The sequence below is a fragment of the Vicugna pacos genome, chromosome 29 (assembly GCF_048564905.1).
Source record: "Vicugna pacos chromosome 29, VicPac4, whole genome shotgun sequence".
Taxonomy (NCBI): domain Eukaryota; kingdom Metazoa; phylum Chordata; class Mammalia; order Artiodactyla; family Camelidae; genus Vicugna; species Vicugna pacos.
Window position 1 is genome coordinate 17105838 of NC_133015.1, and position 22023 is coordinate 17127860.

Below are 22023 nucleotides of genomic sequence, written 5' to 3' on the forward strand. Positions count from 1 at the left end.
GGAAGAGAAAGTTCAATCCTACCCAGCTCAGAAAACAAAGCAGGGAGACAGTGCTTCTCTGTGCCTAGAGATGCAAAAACAAAATAAAGCTCAGGAAAAACTCCCCACAAGAAAACCCAAAGCAGCAGATGTGCCCTGTAGAGTCTGTCTTGTCCTGACGGTTTTCTGAGCGAGTTTGTGTATTTTTCTGGTCAACTTCTGCCTGTCCATCCACGTGGGTATTGGCTATGTTGCTCTCCCTACACCAACTCCCTTCTAAAAATCCAGACCCTGATATCTACACTAGAATCTTTTAATTCAGTACTGAATTTCCCCCTGCCTTCTTCCAGAAGTGTCCATATTGTAGAAATGATGGTTGAGGCTCAATATTTAATGATTTAAAGACCTCTTAAAGAGAAATTTGAGTTCACTTTTATTAAAAAAAAACAGATAAGTAGGTATGTATCTTATTTTTCCTTAAAAAAGTAACTGGAATTTGTATGTGCATGCTTCTTGTCCTCTGGGAGCTTATATGCAGCAAAAAAAAAAAAAAGACAAATGCCCAAAGAACTACAAATCAAAATAGATAGTGATAAATTCTTTAAAGGCATGAAAAGTCACTAGAATTCAGAGGAAGGGAAAACCAGTCTGATCTCAACTTATCTGGGGGTAATGATGACATGTGAGAGAGGTTTTGAAGGCTGGGCACTCAAAACAAAAAAGGCAGCAACAAGTCCTCAGTACAAACAGGGGACATGCATTAGTCCAATTTGTCCGACTTCCTGCCCACTTAGGGGAAAAGACTCACTGATAGAAACAGAAACAGAAACTGTCAATGAAGCAACACTCACCTTGGGATTTTATAAGGCATTACCATTAAAGCCCTATTTTATCTTCATATTTACAAGCATGAGTTGGAAATTACTTTTCTTATATACAGGAGACAGAAGCTGGAAAAGTGGATTTGAGATTTTGTTGCAGAGGACTCTGAATGCCAGGCTTCTTGCTCTGTATTTCACTCTGCAGAAGAGGATGTGAAGGCATTTAAAAAAGGGAACTGGAAGCGCTGTAGGTGTGGAGGACGAAATGAAATGGAGGAGGGCTCGAAGAAATAGAGACTCGGCAACAATAGGAATGGCAGGCTTGCAAAAATCTGACAGGAGAAATAAGTCAGTAGCTATTTGCATGCAGAGTGCCAGGTAGAAGGAGGAATCAACAGTGCCTCAGGGTTTTACTCCTGGGTAACAGGAGAAATAACTAGAAGAGGGAGGAGAGGAGAGAGCAGAGCAAAATGAATTGTGAACTGGCTTAAGTAATTACTAGCCCCAGTTGGAAGTGTCCGCATCAGGTCCACACATGACACTCCCTGATGCCAGGCACGGTTTCCAGGCACTTAAGACACAGCAGTGATCACAACTGGCAAGCACCCCCTGCCCTCATGGAACTTATCCTCTAGTGGCAGACACAGATAATAGACAAGTAAGTAAATAGATAAATATATATTACAGAAAGAGTCAGGTTGTATGGAATTTTAAATAGGAGGGTCTGACTAAGATAGTAACATCTGAACAAATACCTAGAAGTGAGGAAGTGAACTCTGCAAGGAGCCAGGGAAGAGTCAGCAACTATCAGACCAAAATCTCCAAATAATTTCACTCCATGATGCTTCTGAAGTTAGCAGCAATTGCAGCCTATGTCTTACAAGACAGTGACCCCGTCCTATTTCCTTGGGCTAGTACTTGTTGACTATCTCACCCAATCAAGAAAACTTCACCAGTAACACAATGGTAACAAACAGCCTAGGCCAATTTGTTTATATTGGCTGTTTACATTGCCTACATGAGAGAAAAGGACTGCATGAAACAACAAAACCAAAGCACTGTTAGAACATGTTTGTACGAAGCTTAAGAAGACAATCATCTTGTTCTCAAAGCAATCACTGATGTAGCAACTTTGAGACTTGTGATTTAAATCAAAGGTGCTGAAGAATGATTATGAATCATGCAATTAAGCTACCAAGCAGGATGTTGCTGAGAGAAAAGCCATTCACAGCACCATAAAACTGTGAAAAATAAAAATAGTACTAGTATCCACACTAGAAGTAATATCATCTTTCGATTTTATAATTTGTTGCTCAGCAGAGCTGAATTCTAATCTAAATCCTGCCATTAATTCATTCTGGGTCTTTGGGCCTCATTCTTACCTGTTAAGGGCAGCTGTTTGATACCTTTCAGATTCCTTTCAATTCTGAGGTTCTATGTGGCAAGTTAGAGTTTCTATGATGTTTAGTTTATTTATGTATTTGGGTACCCTAGCTTAAGTCATTTTGCAATAACATTACAAATAAGCACCCGCCCAAAACAGCACAACTTGTAAGTTCTCTATAATGTGATATGAACTTCTCTTCAACAAACCTACCAGAGCTGTTGTCTAAAATGAGGCTACTCTGCACTCACTAGAAAAGTGCTGCCCTTCTTCATCCCTCTTTTAGAACAACCTTCAAGACTCTGAGGTTTCAGTATCATTTGAGAATGGCTTTGATTTGGAACAAGGTAGATGATCACATCGCTAGTAGGAGACAGAAAAGTAATGAGACTTTTTCCAGTGGGATTCAGTCTTTGACAGTTGTTTCAAAGAAATCCCAATCCCCAAACCAACACCTCTGCAGAAACGTTTATCTTTCTGCAACTCTGAAAATTAAGGCCCATCTAACTGCATAATAAAGAAAACAGCCAAAGTTACTGTGGACTATGCTCCAGGCACTAAGTAGTAACTCATTTAATTCTCATATATATACTGTAAGTGTGGATCTACTATTATTCATTCCATTTTACATATGCAGAAACAAAGGCATAGAGAAATTAATCAAATCGCCCAAGTTTTCACAATTAATAAGAAGATTAAAACCCAAGCATTTTCGCCTCAAAGCCTGCTCGCTTAATCTCCACAATACATTGCCTGTGTAAACTCTGGTGTCCTTGTTTAAATAACAATCCCATTACAAGTCACACTGCTCCTGCAAACTGAGTAGCACTGTTTCTGCAAACTGAGTAACATGAAGTCAAAATAAAGCTGCCCCGTAAGTTCACTGAGCTTCTCCTCCAGTCCTGAACCAACAACTAGAAATGCATTTTAAAGAATATAAACATCTCTACAGTACCTGAGGTCTCTCGAGTTGGGGAGGGGATGTGAGGAGCAACGCCAAGGTTTCGTGGCCCGGAGTTAATGCCATGAGCAAGCGCTGCCAAGCTGGAGCCCGACTCGCTGTCTGCCTCCCTCCGGGGGTTCACGCCACGGGGCCGCCCGCCCGTGCCCTGCGCTCCTACTCCGCGCGGAAGTGGCACCGGCCAGACCTCACCTGCCTCGGGCACGCCCGAGAGGGTCCCTCCACCTGGCCACGCGGCGCCGGGAACCCTTCCCACACTCACCTTCGCGGACCCACGCCCCGCGTGCGGCTAGCGGGAACGCCGCCACTGCTGCGCCACACTCCACCGGGCTCCACGCCGCGTCTCCCGCCCCCCGCGACAGGCCCCACCCCCACCAATCGACGGCGCCGTCTCGACCGCTGGTCCCGCCCACATGGAGGCGGGGCCTCTGATCTGCCCCCAACCCGGCACTCTCGTGGGCGGTGCAGCCGAGAGAGAAGCTGTAGGCAGGTTGCAATCAGGCCTGGGGGGAATGTGACCCGAGGGAGGGCGCGGGACTCCAGCAGGAGAAAGGGGTATAGGAGAGACAGCCCTGGGGTAAGATGAGGAGAGAGGCTTGGGAAGGGAAAGAGAAGGTACTCTCCTCAGGTTCCAGCTATGGTGTAGGGCTGGGCGAGACGTCTTAAAACAACAGAGTTCACTTATTTAGGGCAATGGTTAATCTCATTCTGTTCAGGCAGGATAGCAGGGTTCCGTGGGTGAGAAATCAGGGAATGGGTTTAGAGGGGCAAAAAAAGGAAGCAGTTCCTTTATTGATCTCCATCACACAGCCTCGTTCTTTTAAAAACTGTGGAGAAGGACTCCCAGTAAGAATCCTCATTCCAGGCTTAAATAAATGTTAATCATTCCGTATCCTTTCAAACAGCTCCTCTCAAACAGCTTTTCAAAACAGCAGACCCAAATTTGGCATTAATGCCCACAGTGTACTGCTTAGTTAGGTTTGCGACTGCATATATGGATAAACGGGAGAAAATCAGACTAATAGAAAGGAATTAGGTTAACTATTAATTTATTTGATTTTTGGAGGGTGAAAAACGATTTGAGGAATCAAGTTAATAAATAATTGAATTATGGTGGGGAAACAAGGCTCACTTTGCCAACAAGCAATATTGATATATAGTAAACTTTGCTAGAAGAATTTCGGAAAATAGTGCCAAGAGGCCAGCAGAGCTACGTGGCCTGGAGGGAAGTCACAATATCTGAAGTCCTCAATTTCCTTATCTGTAAAATAGAGAGATTGGGCCCGGTGACCTCATGATCTCTAAATGCCCCTTTTCACCCTGCTGGGCTCAACAATGAAAAGAGAAGGGCTACAGGGAAGGAAAGCGCTGTCCAGTCAGGAGCCACACAGAGAAACTGGGAATTTATGGAAAAAGCCTCAGGGATCTCTGGCATCATTTCATTCAAGCTCTCCTTTCTAACTTCTCTATTTGTAATAATAAAACTCTCTTATCCTAGCTCAAAACTTTTGACTCTTCTTCCCTCTCAATCCTCACATTTAGTCACTAGGTCCTTGGCTTTCTCCGTTACAGTCTCTTCAGTGACCCTTCTCATTTTCACTGTCACTTCCGTGTAAAGTACAAACGCAAAGAACTCAGGATCTTGGATCTGACTCTCACCTACTTTTTCTACCTAATTTCCATCTACTCTCTGGGTACACATTTATCTGACAGATATCTTCTCACTGTACAGTAACCACAACATACAGCCAACATTCCTGTCACTGAACACTTAAAGCCACTGCTTCCCCATTCAGAATACCTCTTCTCAGTCCTGGCTACCTGTCTGGACTACTATAGCTCAGCTCAGGGACCTCTCTATGCAATAAAAATGCTATGATGTTTAGAATCTGTACTGTTCAATGTGGTACTTAGCAAGACTATCTTATTTTGTTTTCTCTGTTATTTATAATATTTATCTCCAAAACTAAGCTGGCTGGATGTCCCCAGTCTCCAGCCAATCCAGGAAGAAAAAGCTATTTTTGAAATCTCAAAAAGCCTAAAAAAATTATATACTCATCTACAGTGAGGCTATTCAGTTTACGTGTAACAGCAAGATTCTCTGTTTTTTGTCTGAAATTACATGACACTGAAGTAACACTAGTTACTTCATGCTAACCAAAGCTTTGATGGGCAGTTATATGGGACTGATTCAAAAAAGGAGAAAACAAAATATTTTTAAATAAGACCTGTTTTGAAGACAAAATCTTTTGAGATTCACGGAGTAAAAAAAAAAAAAAGTCACCCCATTTTCCAAACAAGACATATACCCATATTAAGTACTTAAAAATTTATTAATCAATCTATGATTATTTTCAGTTTTCCTTAAGCCCCCTCTCTCCCTAGCTGTAATTTTAAAAACTGGTCTTTTCTTTTTCAAGCAAATAAAATTATAGGAGTTTCCCCTACTAATTTCAAATAAACTTTCAAGAATAAGATAAACAAGAATCACACAGCACTTCTTGGAGTTGGACTAGAAAGGTTTTTAGTGTTCCAGAAATAAACCCTCGATTCACAGTAAGTTGCCTGTTAGGGGGCCCTGCATACTATTAAGATCTTTAGAAAGTAAAATTTCCTTAACTGCAACCTTACCCAAATGACACAAGTAGAAGCAGAACCAAGTCTGCAGAATGACTACCAAGTAAGAGTGAAAACTGATTTGCAATCTATCAATAGCTCCTTGTGTTTTGAAAATGTCACTGGCATGTTTAAGGGAGGCCCCAGAGCTCTAAGTTTGGCCCAAACAATCTATAAATCACTAGTCACAGCAAACCTTTATAATATTGTGGAGACTTAAGAAGTATTAAATAGGCAGACTAAACAACAGTCACACTTCATTTTATAGAGTGGTTGTACCAGAGGCTACTGGTTATAGACTATTAGAACTTTTCCCCTCCTCAAAATGTGAGGTAACTTTTAAGAGCAGAGCCTTAGGGGAACTTCTGAATCCAGCCAAGATGGAGTAACAAGGACCACATTTGCCCTCCCACCTAAACCAACAACAACAAAAAGGAGCCAGACTAAATATATAAAATGATGGTTTTTAAGATACTGGATATCAGGCAGTGAAGGAAACTCATCCCCTGGAGATGGAAATGAACAAGTTTACCCCAGTTTCTTACCATGAGAGAAATTACAGGCCGTGGCATAGGAAAGGGGAATTGCAGGAGAGCCAGCAGATTCCCTGAGTTGAGGAGATGGAGCTGTGAGTTTAGGGAGAACAAGATGGCTAGAGTTCACAGGACAAAGTATGGGAGACAAGGTAACAACAAAGAGAATGCCAGAGAACTGCAAAGGGTCCTCCTGGAGAATTCAGTAGAGCTGATCAGTGCATGCATGTGTGAAAACTATCCAAGGTCGAGGAAAGAACAAACCATTGAAAGCATTAGAAGGAACAGTACTGGGCATTCACAGAGGGCCAGGAATAGTGGCTGTTCACACTAGGCTGACTAGAAAACCTCCGAATTCAGTGAGGAGAGTACTTAGAAGGGTCTTGCCTTAGTAGTGGTGAGTAATTAGCCCTAGACTAAATGCTGCCTGGGTGCTGCCAAAAAATAAAAGATCAAACTATTTTAAGGTAATTTAACTGCATTTCAAGTTAAAATTCAAGCATATTTACAGGAATACAAATATATATAAAATGCACTCAACAAGTTAAAATTCACAATATCTCCTATTCAATAGAGGGCACACCAAGAAGCAAAAAATATGACCCATAATGAGGAGAAAAGCCAATCATTGAAACTGACCAACTGACATAGATCTTCAAATTAGCACACAAAGGCATTAAAACAATTATTACAACAGTAATATAAGCAGAGACAAGGAAAGTATAAAAATTTCTAAATCCAACTTCCACAGATAAAAACAACCTCTAAGGTGAAAAATACACTGGATGGAACAAAAAGAACCTACGGAATGGGAGAAAATTTTTGCAAATGAAACTGACAAAGGCTTGATCTCCAGAATATATAAGCAGCTCATATGACTTAATAAGAGACAACCAAACAACCCAATCCAAAAATGGGCAAAAGAGCTAAACAAGCAATTCTCCAAGGAAGACATAATAGGCACATGAAAGAATGCTCAATATCACTAATTATCAGAGAAATGCAAATCAAAACTACAATGAGGTATCACCTCACACCAGTCAGAATGGCCATCATTCAAAAATCCACAAATGACAAATGCTGGAGAGGCTGTGGAGAAAGTGGAACCCTCCTACATTGCTGGTGGGAATGCAGTTTGGTGCAGCCACTATGGAAAACAGTGTGGAGATTCCTCAAAAGACTAGGAATAGATGTACCATATGACCCAGGAATCGTGCTCCTGGGCAAATATCCAGAAGGAACCCTACTTCAGGATGACACCTGCACCCCAATGTTCATAGCAGCACTATTTACAATAGCCAAGACATGGAGACAGCCTAAATGCCCATCAACGGATGACTGGATAAAGAAGATGTGATATATTTATACAATGGAATACTACTCAGCCATAAAAACTGACAACATAATGCCATTTGCAACAACATGGATGCTCCTGGAGAATGCCATTCTAAGTGAAGTAAGCCAGAAAGAGAAAGAAAAATACCATATGAGATCGCTCATATGTGGAATCTAAAACACACACACACACACACACACACACACAAACAAAGCATAAATACAAAACAGAAGTAGACTTATAGACATAGAATACAAACTTGTGGTTGCCAAGGGGGCGGAGGGTGGGAAGGGATAGACTGGGATTTCAAAATTGTAGAATAGATAAACAAGATTATACTGTGTATCACAGGGAAATATATACAAGATCTTATGGTAGCTCATGGAGAAAAAAAGGTGACAATGAATATATATATGTTCGTTTATAACCGAAAAATTGTGCTCTACACTGGAATTTGATACAACATTGTAAAAGGATTATAAATCAATAAAAAATGTTAAAAAAATACATTGGATGGGATTAACAGAAGAGTAGACACTGTAAATGTAAGGATTAGTAAGCTTGGAGACACACAATAGAAACTTTTCAAAATTAACTATTTAGGGAAAAAAAGAGAAGAGAATCAATGAGCCATAGGATTGAAGTTCAAGCAGACTAATATACTTGTAATTAGAGTCCCTGAAGGAGAGGGTAGGGGTGGGGTTGGGGAATGAGATCAGAAAGACATGTGAAGAAATACAACTGGTATTTTTAAAATTTGATGAAAATTATAAACTCACAGATCTAGGGGAAGGGTATAGCTCAGTGGTAGAGCATGTGCTTAGCATGCATGAGGTCCTGGGTTCAATCCCCAGTACCTCCATTATAAATAAATAAATAAATAAATAAATAAATAAATAAATAAATAAAACCTGATTACTCCCCCTGCCAAAAAATAATAAACCCAAGATCTGATGAGCTATATTAACCCAAACATTAACAACATTTCACAATGAAATTACTAAAACCTAGTGAGTGATTAAGCAAAAATCTTTAGTAGCCACAGAAAAAAAGACAATGTACGGAGAAACAAAGGTAAAGATGACAGCAGATTTCTTGTAAGAAGCGGATCAAAGAAAAGATAGTGGTGCAACATTTTTGAAATACTAAACAAAAAATTGTTAACCAAGAATTCTGTACACAGCAAAAACATATTTCAAAACTGAAGGAAATACAAAGATTTTGTTCAGATATATAAATGAGGCTGAAGAATTCATAACCAGCAGGCCCACACTACAAGAAATGTTAAAGGAAGTCCATCAGATAGAAGGAAAATGATTCCAGATTTCTGGAAATATAAATGTGCACAAGGAATGAAGAAAACTGGGAATACAGGTTTCCCTATCCAAAAATAGAGCTTTCCTGTGAAAACCTTCGTAAGCCAAAATGGCATAAAACAAAGTCAAAACAATATTTTAAAAGGAGAACAACCTATAATGAAAAAGAATATAAAAACAAATGTATGTATATATGACTGAAACATTATGCTGTACACCAACTGGAAATTGATACAACATTGTAAACTGACTATACCTCAACAATCTAAAAAAGAATAAAAAATAAAATAAAATAAAATAAAATAAAATAGCAAAAAAACCATTGAAAGACTTAAACTACCTGATATTATACTTATAATAAAGCTATAGTAACCAAGACAATATGATCATTAGAACAGAATAGACAGTCATATAGAGCCTTGTGATTCTAGAAAGAGAAATTGCCCAAAGTATCACAACCACCAATAATAGGAAGAAGACTTAAATTCAAGTCTTCAACTTTAAGTCCTGAGCTCTTTTCACTGGAACTGGCTTTCTCATCCAAGCTCATGTCTTCAATTTTCATCTCCATACGGTAGGCCACAGTATATTAATCTGAAGCATGACCACTTTCTCAATTCTAGTTCCAAATTTCCATCTACCTGCTAAATATCTTTCCCCCAAAATGAATACAATCATGGTTTTCCTTCAAGCATGTTCTATTAATAGCACCACGGCTTACCTAGTCACCTTGGATTCATCTTTGACTTTTCTTTCCTATTTAGGTTCTCATAGCTTTTGATAATTTTATTTCTTAGTCTACAACACTTTCCTTCTTCCAACCCTCCCATCCCTCACAAGGCTAACTCCTCATCATTCAGGTCTTATTTAAACAGCTGTTCCTTCAACAAGCCTCTCCTACCTAAAGTAGGCCTTCCTCTGTTATCTCTTTCACAGTAGCTTGTTCATTTTCTTCATAGCATTGATCATAGTTTGCTTTTTACTTCATTGTTTACTGTTCCTCTGTCCCTGCCATTAGAGTGCAAGTTCTATGAAAGCAAAATAACATATCCCTCTTGTTCACTATCGCATCCTCAGTGTCTAGGGCATAAAATAATGGGGTGCAAATCATTAAGTGAATAAATAGATTTCTTTCAACTCTGACTCCACAATCTCTCTGGCATTTGTCCTTTCTTCACTCCCACAACTTAGGTCCAAGCCTTTCTGCTTTGCTAGCTTTTCTTATGGTCTCCCAGTCTCCTCTTTTTTCCTTTTCTTATTCATCTTTTAAAATGTTGTCTGAGGAGAGTTCTAGTCATGTCACTTTCTCTGTTCAAAAATCTATAATAATCTTAATGCAATCTCTTATCAAAATTCCAACAGCTTTGTTTTGCAGAAATAGAAAAACTGATCCTTAAATTCATGTGGAATTGCAAGGGTCCCTAAATAGCTAAAATAATATTGAAAAAGATCAAAGTCTCACACTTCCAGACTTCAAAATTTATCACCAAGCTATAATTATCAAGGCAGCGTGGTACTACCATAAGGATAGATCTATAGACCACTGAGGTAGAATTGAGTACATAAATAAATCCAAACATCTGTGGCCAAATAATTTTCAACAAGGGTGCCAAGATCATTCAATGGGAAAAGGATAATTTCTTCAAATGGTGCTTGGCCAACTGGGTATCTACATACCCAGAGAATGAAGCTGGACTCCTACTTCATAACATATACAAAAATTAACTGAAGATGGATCAATGAACTAAAAGACTTAAAATTACACAACTCTTAGATGGAAACACAGGGATGAATCGTCACAACCTTGTATTTGGCAATGGACTCTTAAATATGACGCCAAAAGCATGAGCAATACAAGAGAAAACAGATAAACTGGACTTCACTAAAATTAAAAATTTTTGTAAATCCAAGGTCATTGATAAGAAATTAAAAAGACAATCTATAGATTGGGAGAATACAATTGCAAATCATATAGCTGATAAGAGTCTAGTATCTAGAATAAAGAACTTGTACAACTCAACAACAAAAAACCAACACAATCAAAAACAGACAAAGGGCCTGAACAGACATTTCTCCAAAGAAGATATATAAATGGCCAACAAGGACCTGAGAAGATATTCAACATCATTAGTCACCAGGGAAATGCAAATCAAAACCACAAAGAGATACCACTACACATACACTAGAATGGTGATAATCAGGAAAGTAGAAAATAAGTTTTGGTGAGAATGTGGAAGAATTGGAGCCCTTGTATATTGTTAGTAGGCATGTAAAATAGTGCATCTCCCGTGGAAACCAGTTTTGCAGTTCTTCAAAATGTTAAACATAGAATTACCATGACCCACCATTTCTGCACCTAAGATATATACCCCAAAGAACTGAAAGCAGATACCCAAATAAATATTTATACATGTATGTTAACAGCAGCACTATCCACAACATCCAAAAGATGGAAACAACCAATGTCCATCAATGGACAAATTGTGGTACATATATTCAATGGACTATTATTCAGTTATAAAAAGGAATGAAGTACCAACACATGCTACAGTGCGGATGGAACTTGAAAACATTATGCTAAGAGAAAGAAGACAGGAGAGTTTACATCCTGAATGAATCCACCTACATGAAATACTCACAATAGGGAGAGCCGTAGAAACAGGAAGTAGATTGGTAGTTGCCAAGTGCTGAGGGGATGAGGGAATGGAGAATAACTGTTTGACGGATATGGGGTTCAATTTGGGGGTGATAATGTTTGAAACTAGACAGCAGTGGTGGTTGTACAACACTGTAAATATACTAAATGTGACTTAATTGTGCACTTCAGAATGGCTAATGTATTATGTGAGTTTCATCTTAATAAAAAAAATACCGTGACAATATCCCACTGATGACTGAATAAGATCTTAGCAGCCTAGCCTTAGATCCTCTATATTCTGCCCATCATTTAGCCTTACTTCCCCTTCATGTACCCCATGCTCCAAGCAAAACAAGTCCTTTCCTTTACACGCAACACAGAATTTCCTTCCCTAAATATATAAGTCCTACTGATCTTTCGAAGCACTATTCACATACAAGCTCCTTCAAGATTGTATTCTCATTCCTTTAGTACGGATATGCTCTCTCCGGTAGGTTCTTCAGAGCACGTTATCTACACCTCTTGCTTTCTACTCAGAGTATTTATTTATATCTATATGTCCTCTATCAGCCAATAAACTGTCAGCAAGATCCACATGTGATTCACCATATTATTCCCAGGGTCCTGAGGATACTCCTGCATACAGCATATATTTAAGTAGTTATTGCAGGAAAAAGGTTAATATAAAATAAATTTCTGTATATGGATCCTCTTAGCTTTCAATACAGAACTAGAAATGTGTTTTTCTGGGAACATATTTGACTCCAGAATGTCTAAAACACTTTGAAAGTCACATGGGGGTAACATTACGATTTCCTGATCAAGTTACAAAAATATTTCTGAACACTAATATAAAATAACTAGAATTATTTGTATCCTTGACCATAACTGCTAATGTTCTTAACAGTACAAGTCATAATAATAATAGCTAACAGTTCTACAGCACATTCTCCAAGCACTTTACATATACTGAGCCAAAGCTACGTAAAATTATCATTCTCATTTTATAGGTGAAGAACACCGACAAAGCCAAACAACATGGCCAAATGTCACTGAGCTAATAGATGGGAGGCTTGGGACTAGAACCCAGGTGCTTTGGTTCCAGAGTCCATGCCCTTAACCATTATGCTCTGTCGCCTCTCTGCAATGAGTTTACTGTGCATGATAAAACGGCTTTGAGAGGTCGATGAGTTTCCAAGAAAACATTTCCTAATATTCTAGAGCATGTTAATGGGAAACGTTCACTGTTTTCTCAGACTTTGTGTCTGAAATTTTGAGATGGCTGGTAACTTTTAGAAATAAACTTGATTTGACTGTACTGAAATTATATTGACTGAGAAACAGAGTTGATGCAGGAACACAATGTAACACAAAATTAAAGATATACTAATGGATGAGCTATAATAAAGGAACACAATAAAAATTAAGGACAGCAATGGGACTGTATACACTGAAATATAAAGGAGCCTGAAAATTTCATGAAGAATTCTGATAATATAATTTTTAAATGTGATTTTCCATATATCAAATTCCAATATAATTCTTATGTAAAATAGTGTTTACATATCTTTTTGCTTAAATTCATGTTGGTTTACACAAATACTAATGTTATAGTTGAAGGGACCTAACTCTATCTAAGAGAATTAGTGACCTATAATGTAATTATATTCAAGCCTTATACAGCAGTGGACCAAAGAAAATAAAATTTGATAAACCATAATTAGAGGTTGTTCATCTTAGGAAATAAAATCTTTGAATCTGACATCCGATTGAATCCTTTTCTTAACTCTCAAAAGTCAGTTTTTTTCTATTAATCTTGTATGCAGAAAATCACCTTATTAATGATGTGCTGAGTAATTTTATTTGACAGAGGAATTTGGAATAGGCCTTTGGGTTTAAATTTGTCTAAAATGATTTATATGATTTGGTCAGTAACTTTCAATCCATGATTAATTACCCATATTTCTTTTAAAAGGCTGCCTAATTCAGATTCCATTAATGGACAGAGATTACATTTTTATGAATTCTTTTGCATGCGTAGGAAGAAAATTATTTTCCACCCTATTTTCATGATTCAATAGACTATGTCATAAATAGATAAAGTTTTTTGTTTTATTCCAGTTTGAATCCCAGAGCTCAGCAGTAAAAGGCAGCTTCATTCATATGAATTTACTCTCTTAAGATTTTATTACAGGTTCACTTTTTACCTAACTAAAACACACACAAGCTCTCTTTCTTTGTAATTTTTCTCTATTCATACCAAATTTGCATCACAGTAACATATCTTTTAATAATAGAATAATAGACACATAAAAAGATGACACAACATCCCAAGTCATTTACAGAGAATGAGGGAAAAAGGGAAGCAGAGAAAGAGGTGAGGTCAAACTATTTGTGATGTTACTTGCCTTTTTCACTGTGTTGACATGTGCACTGGTTGTGCAAAATCAACAGTGGCCAGACCGGCTATTGCCCTGCGTGAATCAAGATGGTTACATTGCTGTACTAGGTATGCACTGCGCTATCTACTGTCACTCACTCGCAGTTTAAAAAGAGAAAAAAGCCAAGTTCATTTAAGGACACCAGTGCAGTAAAAATTAGTAATTTTTTTAAATCGCAACCTTTGAGTACCCTGCTCTGTGACAAATGGGAAGGATGCACAGTGAAGCAGTCTGCTCTATACTGAAGTCTAATGAGGGTCTAGAGGGAAAGCCCTTCCCTGCGTGACTGTTGAAGTTTAAAAGCTGAACTAGCTGCTTTTACACAGAACACCATTTTTACTCAAAAGGACAACTGACAAATGACAATATTTGCCAAACTTGGGTACTTGGCAGACATTTTCTTGGAAATGAACAAAGTAAGCCTGTCACATCAAGGAACACGACTCAGTGTATTTGTTGGCAATGATAATTTAAGCACCCAAGTCAAACTTAGAGTTTTGGAAAATTTGTTTCTGCCACCAGAGCTTGACTGAAAGATTCTTCTGATGCACTCGGTTGGTGAGATGAACAAATGTGATTTTTTAAAATATTGTTAAAATGAAATGTGTCAACATTTGGAAGATCTGCATAAATCAGTGAACCAGTATTTTCCAAGTGACTAATGCATGAAGTTACAAAATCATGCATGCATCAAAGATCCATTCAAAATGCAAGATGACTGACTGTAGTGGGTAGAAGGGTGCCCTCTTCCAAAAGTCACGAGGTGAGATCATCTGGGTCATCCATATGGGCCCCAAATCCAACGACAAGTGTCCTTAAAAGAGAGAAGACACTGAAACACATGGAAGAGAAGGCTGTGTGAAGACAGAGGCAGACAACCACCAGAAGCTACCAGAGGTAAGGAACGATGGTCCCCTAGGGAGCGTAGCCAGCTGACACCCTGACTTCAGACTTCTAGCCTCCAGAACTGTGAGAGAATACATTTCTGTCATTTTAAGCCACCCGGTTTGCATTAATTTGTTACAGCAGCCCTGGGAATGACCACTGGAGTTTAATGCAACTGAGTACAAAAGTTTATTGATACGGATTCAGAGCCCACAGCGCATCTAACCTTAAAGAAACCACCACTTGCCAAGTCTTGCTATAGTATCAAAAAAGAATCTCCACAATTTTCTGAAAAGGCTATTAAAATAGCCTTGCTTTTTCTCACTACATATCTTTGTAAGGGCTCATTTTCTTTTTTACATACTTCAATCAAAACATCATATTTTAAAAGTTTGACTACAGAAGCGGGTGTAAGGATCCAGCTGTCTCCCATCAAGCTAGAGATTTGAAATATGTAAAATGGTGCTAATCTAATTATTTTTTTGTTTGGGGGAAACCTTATTTTTCACACCAAAAAAACGTTTTTATTTAATATGTAATGAGAATATCTTTTAAAGAGAATTTTTTAAATTTCTCAGTTTTAACCTCTTGTTATAGTCAATATCACTAACCCACATAAATACAAACTCTTCGGGATCCTCAATAATTTTTAAGAGTGTAAGCAGTCCTGAGACCTTCCTGTGAGAACCCCTGGTATACACAATCAGCGAAAGAGGACAGACAACTAGGGCCCTGAGGGGTCAGAGAGGCATCATGCACATAAGATCTTGACTATTTTGAACACACACTGGATTTCAGAGAAAGGTCCTTCTAGACAAAAGAACCCCGTGAGCATGTACTGCACTTAGAAGCAGGTCTACACATGATAAGGTCACAAGAGGGTGGGCCAACAATGATTTTACCTAGCCAGATTATTATTACCTTTTTATAAACAGTAGGTGCATGACTCAATTTCAGAACTCTTCATTTACCTTTGGAAATCCGTAACTTGTAAAGATGCTTGGTTTTGTAAATGTGGGTAACATGCTTTTCTTCTCCTTACTCCTTGGGCTCCAGGTGGATGGTGTGAGTTCGTTTAAATACTAAACTAGCCGACTGCAGTCCTCCCCTGAGTCTTCCGACACTCACACCACCTGAACACTCACACATCTACGTTTTGCTTGGTCCTTCAGTCTGTTGGAGCTGCCGTAACAAAGTACCACAGCCTGGGGCTTAAATAACAAAAATGTATTTTCTCATGGAAGTTCAAGATCAAAGTGTCTGCATGGTTGGTGTCTTCTGAGGCCTCTCTCCTCAGCTTGTAGACAGCCTCTTCTCCCTGTGTCTTCACATAGTCCTCCCTCTGTGTGCGTCTTGTGTTCCCATTACTTCTTCTTGTAAGGACACCAGTCATATTGGGTTAGGACCCACCCTAATGATCTCATTTAGCCTTAATTACCTCTTTAAATAACCTACCTTCAAATACAGTTGAATGCGGAGGCACTGGGGATTTAGGACTTCAACACGTGAATTGGGGGTGGGGGACGGGACACAATTCAGTCCCTAAAACTTGGCTTATTCTTACTCACCCTTTGGGAATCAGTCTGAATCACACTTCCTCAGAGAAGCTGTCCTTGACCCTGGACTTAGGTTAGGGCCCTTGTTACATTAAGCAGCATCCAATACTTATCCCACATATCATTTATCACACAAATATAATTAAACACGCAGTGTAATCATTTTATGACTGTCTCTCCCAGCAAATCCTAAGTACTGCAGGGCAAGGACTGTGCCTGTCACGTTCACCACTGGGTCCATAGGGTTTAGGATGGTGCCTGACATGCTAGGGTCATTCAGTGAGAGAGTCAGGGAATGCTGAGTGGTGTCACAACATGAAGAGTTTCATCATTCAAAGTTCCAGGTCTACAAGGCTGCCTGAGGAGCATTCTGAGTACCGAGGCAGCTGCCATCCATAAGAGATGTAGCAGCAAATCAGTAATCTTGGTGGCAAAGTCTCACTGGCTTTTAATCCCACTGGAGTACTAGGGTTGAGGGGGTAGGGACTTAACTCAAGTCCTGGCTCAATCATTAACTAGCAATATAAAAATGAGGCAATGTTCCCTAACTTTGCTTTGTCTCTCATTCCTCATCTGTAAATGCAGAAATTATTTAAAGTCAAAACCTGTCACAATTTAAACAGAAAACCCCTGATCTTTGAATATCCCAACTCTACCCCACGCTACTAGGGGCCTTGTCTGCTTTTGATGGGAAGGTCAACCCCGATCTTTAACAGCCAATTCTGCAGAAGCTCTGGGAGACCCACCTCCAGGCGGCTGAAGTTTTCTCTCATGCTGAAATAGGAGGTTGCTAATCAAACAAACCTTTAAAGAGCCACTAACACTTTCCAAAGCCTCGGGGTTCCAAGCGCAATTGGCGTTCAGGGGGCTGTAAGGGTATTTGAAGTTTAGGGCCACTATGAATAGTCTTGCAACTGGGTTAGGAGTTAAGAAGTGATATCCAAGACTTGTAGAGGAAAGTGCATTTGAATTCAAAAAGCCAAAATACAAATGAACAGCTGGACTATTTCTGGGGTGTGGAGAAGGCGGGATCACATTCTTTCCTTTTATTTTATTTTCAGTTGGGAAACTATGTAATGTGGGAAAAAGACCGATCTCAGCAATTTACAATGTCTTCAGTTGTCCTCTCCTACACATTGCCTAACCATATATCTTGAGTACCCATGTGACTCTGGACAAGATTCCCCTCGGTTACTGTCCCCTCACCTGGGGATAATAATACCACAGAGGTGGCTGTGCATGTCACGCAGAGTCACATGTATTAAATGCAGAGGTAAAGAGTAAAGAGCGCCACAGAACCTACAGAATTCTGGCTTTTGCCTCTTAGGAACTGTGTAACCTTGGGCAAGTGTTAATTTCTTTCTGCCTCGGTTTCTTCATCTGTAAAATGGAGCTAATAACAGTATATGTCTCTTGTGGTTGTCATGATAATTAAATGTGATAATGCTCGTAAGATACTTAGTGCCTGAAACAAAGGAAGCATGGAGTAAGCGTTAGCTATTTCTTTTAATGCTTTGTAATTCTCAGAGCTTTAGCACCTAATATGATCACATTTGACCATCTCAGAAACCTGCGGTTCCCCTCTCTCCTCAAACTCCCTGCCCTCTTTCTTGTCTCTCCCCCTCAGCATCACCCTAGTCTCCCTGAAAACAGAGAGGCCACCAGGCTTTCCCTCCCTCGACATCCCTCCCTCCACAACCCGCTGCGTGGGAGCACCTGGGCTCTCTCCCCAGGCCCTTCAGTAGCTTCCCCTTCTCTTTCTGGAGAAAACTACGTGTGTTTCTCTAAAAACTAAATGCTGCATGCTTTCTCTGCTTGAAAGTTTCCACCCTCTCCCTCCCCTCTGCACCCCGTTTTTGTTGGGGTAACTCCTACTCCTCTGGATTTATTTCACCATCTCCTTGACAACTTTGTGATCATCTTCTGCAAATTGGGGAGTGTCCCCTTTTGTCTTCCCCAGCCCCTTAATGTATATCCTAAACTATCACATTACATGACCATTCTTTTTTCATGTCTATGTTGTAAAACCTCAGAACTTATCACAGAGTCTAGCCACGTAGAGTAACTGATTGCTCCTGTGTGTGTGCCTGGGACTGTCCCAGTTTTAACACTGAATAGTCTCTCTTATAGTCTCTCTTAGATTGACCTCTCAATAAATAATATTTAATAATCAGGGATTTTCATATGGTGTACCTGTTTTCCCTTATAGTAAAACAAGCCAGTATTAAAATATCCACATTTATTAAGTGTTTTGAGTAATCATGGATTCAAGGCCCCATCCTATGTGTTATTTAAGAGTTCTAAGTGTCATGCCACACTTGTGATGTCATACAAATACTCACAAAATGGGATCAATGACTATTAAACATTTTCTAAATAAGAAGTTTCCAGGGGGAGGGTATAGCTCAGCAGTAGAGTGCAAGCTTAGCATGCTGGAGGCCCTGGGTTCAATCCCCAGTCCCTCCCCTTAAAAATAAATAAATAAATAAACCTAAATTACTTCCCTTCCAAAACAAATAAACAAAAAACAACAAAAAAGAAGTTTCCAGAAGCCAGGACTCATGGGATTTAAAAATTTTTTGAAGCAATAAGAAAAGCAGTTCTCCTTTTTCATGAGATCCAAACAAGAAAACAGGACAGTATTTTAGGAAGCTCATAATAAATGATTTTTTTCTCTTAAGCTCTGAAAATATATGTGTAAAATAAACCTATAAACACAAATAAGTAAATAAGTACTTAAATTTATTGAGTAATTATTTTTAATCAAAGAATGAGTTTTTAAAAAATTGTTAATAGCGGAGGCTTTCCCTCACCCCTTCTTAAGAGTAAATATGAACCAACCCTTATCAAAGAAAGATGCCTGGAAATCGCCTGTGTGTGTTTTCCTCTCTCCCACTGAACTCCATGTGCTATGAGGGCAGGATTGGATCTTGCTTCTTACTACATCTCCAGCACTTAAATAAAAAGATGGCTAGCCCAGGCAAGGGCAAAAATAAATGTCCGAAGTATGGAGGTAGGGCAGACTGGAAGAAATCCAGAAAGGAAGCGAATTTCAAAAAGCTGTCAACAAGGACTTTTCAGAAGAGAGGGCATGGTATCAGAAATGCAAAAATTTCATTTGTAAAACACTCCCAGATACATACAAAGGAAAGCACTAGCCATAAACACAAATTGTGAAGTTGACAATTGTGATAGCTATTACTGACTCATCTTTTCTTGAATTTCTATAATTTCCAATATCACAGTGAAAAATTAATTCAGCATCTTATAGCCCATTTTACTTCCAGACAGTAGAAGATACACTGGGAATCAAAATAGGCTGAATAACCAGAAAATTCTTTTTTTGTCCAAAAATCAAGAAATGTGAAGGCAATTTTTTCACTTTCCATATCCAGAGATTTGCGCACACACGCACAGACACACACACACACACACACACCAAAAAGTACTTCCAGGCAGGGGCTGATATTCCATTATTCAGTTGGCATATGCCAGGACAGTCATGCTGTTTTGTATATATTCAATAAAAGTTAGCCATTATTATTATTATACTCTGATTCTTGAAATTGACTACCTATATTTTTATTTTATACCTACATATCTATATCTCCACATCTGTATGTAAATATATCTAAATAATCTGGAATTCCTCACTTCCTGACTTTTCTGAATAAATCAATTATTTCTAAATAATTTTAAAACCAAACAATTTTCCTAGAAAAATTGCTAAAATTGATACAAAATTATTGAGCCACTGATTTGAAATAAATTATCTCAATCTCAAATCCTCCTTAAATTCAAAGAAAAGCAAATTGCATTTTTCCATGAAATTCAGAAATTAAGCAATTTGCCTAGCAATTCCACTTTTGTTCACGTGCAATAAGGGATATATATAAGAAGTCAGTGTTTGTACTAGTCAAAAAACTAGCAATGACCCAAATGTCCATCAGAGAATAATAGACAACTAAATTGTGGAATAGTTACATAATGAGATATTATACAGGAGTGAAAATTAGTGAATCACATTTGTATACATCAACATGGCTGAATGTCACCAGTGTTACTTTTATTATTTTAAAAGTAAATATCAGGAGAAATTATTTCATTTGTGTAAGTTCCAAAAATGAAAAGTTGAATAATTGTTTAGAGATGAATACAAATGTTCCAAAAACTAGTTTTACAAAAACCCAAGGGATTATATAAATACAAAGTTCTTTCATGTTTACTTGGAGGATGGAGGGAGGCGAACTGAACTAGGGAAGGGCACATGAGGAATCTAATGTATTGCTAATATTCTTTTTCTTAAACTGGGTGGTAGATACATGAGTATTTGTTTTATTGTTAGCCTCTATACTATGTAGAACTCTATGAATCATCTCTTATATGTGTTTAATAATATGTTAAAAAAAGAATGAACAGTTTATTAAAAATACTTTGAACAATTCAAGTCTAAGTCTACATATCCTAGAATATTAAGTCTTTTATTTTTTTAAATAAAAAGCATACATGAGATTTTTAGTTTAATAAAAAATGGATCTATAAGCTACATAATATTTACCCTTCAAAATCTAGAATAAGTCTTCCAAATGCAAGAAACAGTCCAGTAAAAAAACAATAAAGTTCCCATCAGATGAAACAAATCAAATTTTACTCATTTAATTATATGTTGACACAGGTAATTCATTTCAGAAAGTATATTAAAGATAACTTTCTGAATAACACAAAATGGATCCATCTCTTACTCCATATTTTCTCCACCATTCTCTCATATGAGCATTCATACAACTAGAATATCTAGTTAGAGTTTCACTGGAAATAATTAACAGCAAAGTCAGAAGTCCCTAATGGCCAACTCAGACATGATGGGTTTCAAACTGATGAGTCTACCATCTTTGTAAAAATAACCCAGACAAATTGATGACAGTAGTACGTATTAAAATTGATGAGCGGGCTCCTTCTGCTTGCCAGAGTAGAGAGTTTATTGATCTCAAAATCAGTAGTGTTGAGGGAAATTCAAGTCCAGGCAGGGCTGGACTGGTCCTTTGGGTCCCGAGCATGAGTGGGCACTAGGTCAGGTCCAGGGAAATCGTGATGCCAGTGATACCAGTGACAGTCTGGGCAAAACATGCCCCACAGGCAGGATGGGCCCTGCATGTTCACAGTACATTAACATAAAAGGGAAGAATCTGTCAAGGCTTGACATGTTTATAAATTCTCCTAGGTAATACCCAAAGCCTGAGTAGCTTGGCAAATAAATCACTTTAAAAATTCGAAGCTCCCTCCAGCAACTCACTGCTGCTTTTACAGGTTGCCTAATTCAGTGCAGACAGGATCAACTCTTTAGAAAGATCTGAGCAGAAATAAATACTACTTTAGTGGCAGTATTTTTTTTTTAATTTACCAAAACTATCTCCAAATTAAAATTTCTAAGAATTAGAAGAAGAAAGGATCTGTATTGTATAACTTTCTCCTGGTAGTTTTGACTCAGCAGAACATCCTGAGGAAGTAGGAGGAAAGTGGGAGGAAAAGGCCCTGTGCTGGATGCTTAACATACCTC

At 38.5% G+C, this 22023-nt stretch overlaps 1 protein-coding gene across 5 annotated transcripts in view; it reads right to left on the bottom strand.

Moving 5' to 3' along the window:
• Positions 1–22023, bottom strand: part of SGK3 (serum/glucocorticoid regulated kinase family member 3) — a 90617-nt gene that overhangs the window by 50091 nt on the left and 18503 nt on the right. Inside the window, exon 1 of one of the 5 annotated variants that reach the window (XM_072951885.1) lies at positions 3408–3511. The exons of 2 other annotated variants lie outside the window; for them this stretch is intronic. The gene's annotated coding sequence lies outside the window, so the exon portion shown is untranslated. Of the gene's footprint in view, positions 1–3139; positions 3378–3407; positions 3512–22023 lie in introns of those variants that run through there. 2 more of the 5 variants (XM_072951882.1, XM_072951884.1) reach the window with 2 other exon arrangements.